We start from the raw sequence: 7,184 nt of genomic DNA on the forward strand, positions 1-7,184 counted from the left end.
AATCCTGAGTGTAGAGCTGATCTTTTCCCAAGTGCTTTTAATAAGTGTGTAGGCTTATTGTCCGTGGGACAGATGTAAAGCTCTGGCAGCCCTGCTTTAAAATGATCAACTTCTCTATATTTATTACAGACTGATATTTATGGAAGAAGGGAAAGAAATCTGTCGACTGTGATTGGTTTTTGCTCGTCATGTGACAAGCGGTGCGCGCTGCTGCATTCAAAAAGTTGAACTCGGTTTATGTCAAAGTGAACATGTTTTATCCATATTATTTTTCTTCTGTGATGTTTGTCTGGTACTCTTTTAACCACATCATGTTGTTGTGTGCTTTTCTTCTGCACTCATAAACTGTTAATAAAACCCAACTGTTTATCTTGATGCACAAAATGTATAATAATGTAATTAAATCAGTCACTGGGCTTAGTATTGTATGTATCAGTATTTTTTTTTAAAAGCACTTTGCCACTTGAAGCCACCTTTTGAAGATCACACTCTGCAGTTAGTGAAATAAAGTGGTGACAGGCAATCTATTTTCCAGCTCCTCCATTGGCCTTAACTCTGTTCTTAAATTGTCCCTTTGTCTTCATTGTTAGAGCATTAATAGGTGTTTAAAGCTAATGTCTTTAACGTTAGTTTCATTTTCATTTGCAAGGTTCTAACCAGTCTCTGCACAGCACGATTTAGCTGCCTTGTTAGTTTAGTATGAACACTCATACAGTGGCAAAGTGGCACAGTCACCTGATCAACCCCACTACACTAGGCACAGACAGATTAATTACAGATTATACTGGTAAAAAAATGCTATTATTATTAATAGCAGCAGTAGCGGTGAGAGTTATGAATGTCCATATCAAGTCACAGTTTATCACTAATTAGAGAAACAGATCACAAATGGCTCATGTCAGTCAGCTATTTAAAAGCTTCCTATTTCCAGCCTTATCTCAGCCAGTGTCTGTGTCTGTTTGTGGGTGTACTGCCAATTATCCTCATTTTGCACACTGGAGTAGTATAAACTCCTCACATAAAACCTTTTCAGTGTTTGCTTCAAGGCACTTTGTGTCTTGGCCAAGTTTACTGCCGCAATATTGACGACAATAGATCAGATCATGTTCATCTCATCATGCCAGACAAACTTCAATTGCCGTGGCTCATTAACTCAAGGAGGTTAATGGCAGCTAGATATACACACTTTACAAACTTAAGAACTGCACAAAATAAATGCTGAAAGGTTGACGTCGTAAAAACACATCCACAGGCTAAACTGCATCTGTAAAGTGTGAATCTCTAACTTATACTTTAATAAAATCTAACTTAAAGACTAGTTACTCTCACAAATGTGTTTTCAGTTATTCTGGCTGATTACACCTGAAGCTGTACCGTCCTTAACAGGTGCAACAAACTAATAAACAAGTGAGAGAGGTGTCAATCGAATCACGTCTGTACCCGCAGAGTCTGAGGAAGAGGTCTAATTATACAAAAATGTGAAAACACCTCTGTGCTTGGGACAAAGCTGTGCAGGGACTTTGAGCTAAATAAACAACAAGTTGGGCAGACTACTGTAAATTAACTTCAAAGATAACAGTACTTAAGGTCAGAAACCTAAGGGCCTGGTCACAGCACTGTCGCTGCGGAGCTAATGCTAGCCAACCAGTCACTATAGTTTCAGAGCTTCTTCCTATTTCAATTGTACTTGATTTTTATTAGTATTGCATAGTTTATTTGCTCGTAATTTGATCAGTATTGTATCTTTTTTTACTCTTTATATTTGTCTTTTTTGCTCTAAGATGCTGTAACAGTAAGATTTCCCGCCGGATTATTAAAGTACTCTATCTAATCTAATCTTGGACATTTACTCCATCTTGCCATTTTGTTCTCGAGATTGTACATCATTTCATTCAATAAAAAGTTTTTTTCTACAGAAAGAAACGTGGAAAACCAGCTAGATAATTGCCAAATTTAATTGCTTACTGTCTGCAGGGAAACTTGTTAGCTCAGTTGCTATTTGAACTATAAGGTCACACAGTTTATCAAAAGATATATTTGTACCAGAGTCCTCTTTCACATAACTGTCTGTAAACTATTCTCATCTTTTGTGGAGAAGTTTATAGTCAGACAGAGGTGGGTTAAATAAAACTGGATGGTGCACACAGCTAATAAGCTAGCTTCCTCCATTTAGAAAACTCCAGCTGTCCGTTCCCTCAAAGGTCAGCACTGTCAAAACGGCTAAAGTTGAACTTGAAACATTTAGTTTGTCACCTCGAATCACTAATCGCAGCAACTCTGTTGAAATGAAATTATTTTGTGGCAAACTTTTGCCGCTGTCAGAGTAATACTTTATGCAGTTGGGTCAGTCCTCGCCTTTAGGCTCCAGTGTTGCCTAACTCGACACTGTGGACAGTTGGGCAGCCCTGAAGAGCTGAGCTAGAGATTCTATGCAAACACACGCTGCTGAAATCAGCTTAAGCAGTGGGTGCAGTCAAATTGTCTCGCTGCTCTTTTAGGTGATTTGGGGACTGGCCGCTGGTTGGTCTATTTATCATACAAGTCCTAATGTGCTAATTCTGTGTTCATAATCTGAGGCAGCATCATCGATCAACTTTGCTTTGACAGCGCCCCTCACCACCCGCACCCCCAGCCGCCTCCTCTCTCAGAGGCTGTTCTCATGCATAAAGGGGTCATTTCTTTACAATGTCCTAAATTCACAATTTCATTCCGGAACAATACAAATGAGCTTGCGCTGCCATTGTTGATTAATGGAAAATCACATCCCCTCATTCTTTTTTGGTTATTAAAGGACACGTCTGCTGTTTGGGATAAATGGGGTTTCTACAAGAGATGCACCTCTCTGCACTTCTTTTATGTCTATTTTACCCACTGAAAGAAGCAGAGAGTGAAACAGGATGACTATTCTTGGTGCCCACTCAATGCAAGGATCCAAATGTCTTCATATTTGTGAGCTTTATTAATTCACTTGAGGTTGGGACCCGCTGTAAGCATTAAATTAAGATTTTTTTTTAGTAATATTCATATTCATATATACAGCACAATCACTATGCATAATACGGCATGAATACTGAACACATGCTCTGATTCTGGAGAAATTAAAGGTGACACAGCTAATTCAGCAGGCAGACATCAGACATGAGCGCTTGCTTTGACCTTTTCTATGACTATGAGAACAGAGTAACTCACAAGAGGAACTGTATTAGAAAATAAATGAAAGGTCTTGGTGGAAAGGTCAGGACACATGTTTCTGTGATGTGGAATAAAGTCTGTTTATAGCAAGGTTTGGCTGGCTGCACCTCAATACAAAGAATCCTCAACAAATCAAGTCTTATTCAGTCTCAGCGAGGTATTTTCTGCATACACCATATGATCACGCCTTAGGAATGTGTAAAACATCCTGTGGTTGATGAGATAAGGCTGGAAATATTGACTTACACAGCTGAAATATTCTAAGTATTGACTCTTGGCTTTATTTTATATTTCATCAGATATGACCAACATCAGTGGATTTATACTCATAAATGTTGGAAGAGGGGCTATGATCCTGCGCTGGTTTATACCTGTGCGGTTTACATTTCACTTACCATTGCTTGCATTGTTAATGAGACGAGAGAAAAAATCAAGAGGCGATTTGTTAAGTATGACCGCCTCGGGTGCAATAATTAGAGGCACTGTAACAGACGGCAATGTGTATGACTAACCAGAGTTTTGCATAAGGAAACTGAGCTATCAATAATGAGTGTGCATCAGAAGCAGTATATTCAGGGGAGGACAGTGTAGACACGTCCCTCAGTGGAGAGAAGCCTGATTCTTTCAACCTACTGTAACTCAGACAGAGCTAAATTGATTCTGGACTGGATTCATCTCTGTATAAATGTCAATTTTGCATCCTATAACTACTGTAGCACTAACAGCAATGTCATCATAGACCAAGATAAGCATTTAAAAGTACACATGTACAGTTTTTGGTGTGTAAGGTCAGCCACAATTGAAGGAAGGCATGGTTAGATCTTTATCAGTCACTGATTTGGGAGGCTTGAGGTGTCTGGAGTAAAACCTTTCATCCAAAGCTACTGTTACCCCCTTCCCAAAAGAAAAGAAAAAAAAATGACATCCTTAAAAGACGACACCATATGCCTGACGGATGTGGGTCTGTGTTGTAACTGTTGCAGTAGTTCACACCACTGAGGCACAGTGTTGGGCACAAATGGAAATTGGAGTCTGTCTTATGTGCAGAGATCCGAAGGGAGGGGGATAAAAATACCAGCCAAGGTTTGCTGCCTTTGGTGAATGTATGAAGACTAGACTTCCAAAATTATACGTGCATCATTTTAATAAAAATGACACCTATTTTATAAAGTGATTTAATGCATAATTACACTTTTTTTTTTTAAACAAAAGCAACTAGCTTAAAACCTGAATTCATTTATTTTTTGACCACTTAGGGGCAGTACAGCTGTGATATATAACCTATGACTTGTTAGTAAACAGTTACTAATTTACTTATCAAGGACACACAAAGAAATATAGCACTAACTTGCAGCCCAGTCACCAAAACAACCTGGTCTCATTCCAAAGTCTTCAAAACCTGGTGCATGGTCAGTGACCTTTGCCTCAGAAACCGATGAAAAGAGCCATCCTTTCATGTCACCATGATACACGGCTGGTAAACATTGTTGTTTAACGGAACCCAGTGATGACAGGGGGAAACAGGGCGCGGCAGCAACAAAAGTTAAGATGGAGAAAGTCCGAGTAGGGCAGGTTGGAGGGGTGGTGGACAGGTCCAGCAACCACTGACTTTCACCTGGGAGGCCAGTATTCACTTCCTGTGTGTATGTAAAGCCAAACCCTGTTCTTTTTTTCCTAAACCCAACCACGTATGTGTGTGTAGGCAAAAAGTAACCACATGTGTTTGTTGTTGAAGGGGAAAAAAAACGTCAATTGGCAGTGTTGTACATACATAGTGCATTTATTTTGAAAGAGACTATATGCAAACTGTATATTTCCTGTGAAAATGGAGGTGTATTTTGAAAACAGACAATGCATGTAACAGGCTGACATGGCGTCATCAACCAAAGCACCCAGGGTACCTTGGACCAGACGTTGCGCTAGACTTTTTCGTCGCCGGTCATTTTGACCGATAGGGTCATAAAAATCCGGTCATAATCTATTTTAATTTTCGTTTTTAAATGATAGTAAAGATATTCAAAGACATTTAGTTTTCATTCGTTCGTTTTTAATAAATCAACAAGCAAGTTATAAAGTGTGCATTAATAAGGACATGAACGAAAAGATGAACAGACATCCACACGCCCGTGCCATTAGGCTTTGCCCTGGACACACCGGACGGCACTTTTTCTCTGTAATGTGAAAACACTAGTGGGCAGGGGTGGTAATTGCAACCGGTCAAAATGACCGACGGCCTTCTGGTCATTGTTGTAAAAAACCGGTCAATGACCGAGAATATCCGGTTAACGCGACCCCTGCCTTGGACATCATATGTCAACATGGAAAGTTTGTGGAAAGTCGATATGTGACGAGGTCGGAGTGAGAATGTGTTGGCCAAAAATCTTGGCATTGTATGTTTCTGCATACCATGAATACTTTACATGTGCATGTTTTATACCCATCATATCCATTTTCTAAAGTGAGGTAGTGTATGTGCTGACTTTGGCATTGGGAGTTTGAGGGGTGGTGAATGACATGACAGCATGTCGAGACAGCTGCCAAACTGCAGACCACAGAGCACAAACAACAAACCCGGTTGTGATTTAGCGAGACATCTCTGTGTTTCCAGTGGCTTTTTTAACACCAAACATGGGTGTTGGGTGTTTTGTAGCAACCTGTCATTGTGTTTCCAGCAACTTTTAAGGCAAGAAACAATGATGAATGTAAGTCCAGTATTCACCATCAGGTTCACAGAGAAACTGTATTCTGTGGTAGCAAAGAGGAGAGACCACTTACACATTACATGTAATTAGTTGAGGGTTTTTTTTGTTTTGTTTTTTGCATATTTCTGCCTGGAATTTTAACACATTCTCACTCTGACCTCGTCACATATTGACGTTTTGGTCATGGACTTTGTACGTTCACATACAACGTGTAACGTACCCTGGTGTGTTGGTTGTTGACGTTCTGGGACACCGTGTCAAGTTCTGCCTGTTACATGCATTGCCTTCTTTCAAAATACGCATCCCGTTTTCACAGGAAATTTAACACTTACATACAGTCTCTTTCAAAATAAACGCTACGTCAGTACAACACCGTGAATTGACATTTTTTTCCCTTCAACAACAAACAAGTGGTTAGGTTAAGGAAAAAAGAACAGGGTTTGGCTTTAGAATCTTAGGGGACGTGATTACCGCTCTCTAGTGTGAAAGTTGGTGTTTCTTAGGCCCATCCACCACCCCTTCCACCCGCTCCACTCAGACTTTCGCCATCTTATCATTCGTCCTTGTACTGTTGCGTTTTCTGGCGCCGCAAGTCACTACCTAAGCGCCAGAATTCGATGACTTTTAAGAAAGACCGTGCTCCGAATTTTGTAAATATGCTGGAATTATGGTTCCCTTCCTGCTAATGCTAATCTCTGTAGTTTGGAATTTATAAACTTGTGTTTTTTCTGTAATGTTTCTGGTCTCCTGACAATACAGTTACACAGAGGTGGTTTGGTTTGGTTTATAACGGGTGAAGCTAATCTATGTGTTAATGATGAGTTATGTTGATGTGCAAATACATTCAGTTGCATTTGAGACTCCTAAAGAACACAAATGGCTTTATTTTTAGCTGGTCATAAAAATGGTCATTTTCTGCTGTCACTTCGTTACTAAAACCCATTCATCAACCTGCCAAAATATACTCACTACCTTAATGGGAACTATTCACTAACCTATACTGTAGCTACCTGCCAAATTAGAAACACGATGGACAACTGCATGGCAACAAATCTCAGGAGAAGGAAAGGTCATGTGGGCTATATATCCATTGCCTCAGTAAAATGAGACGGTTTCTTTCAATTGTTGTCCAGAATTTAATATTTTTTTACTCCTTCTCTCTCTCTCTTCCTCTCTCTCAGTCATAAATAGTGATTCACAGCTCAGGATTCTGACCAAGCTGATGATTTTAATTTTCTGTTTTCAGAGTAATAAACACTGACATGAGAATGAGCCTCAGGCAGAGACTTC

This window comes from Epinephelus moara, chromosome 1 (genome assembly GCF_006386435.1).
Source record: "Epinephelus moara isolate mb chromosome 1, YSFRI_EMoa_1.0, whole genome shotgun sequence".
NCBI lineage: Eukaryota > Metazoa > Chordata > Actinopteri > Perciformes > Serranidae > Epinephelus > Epinephelus moara.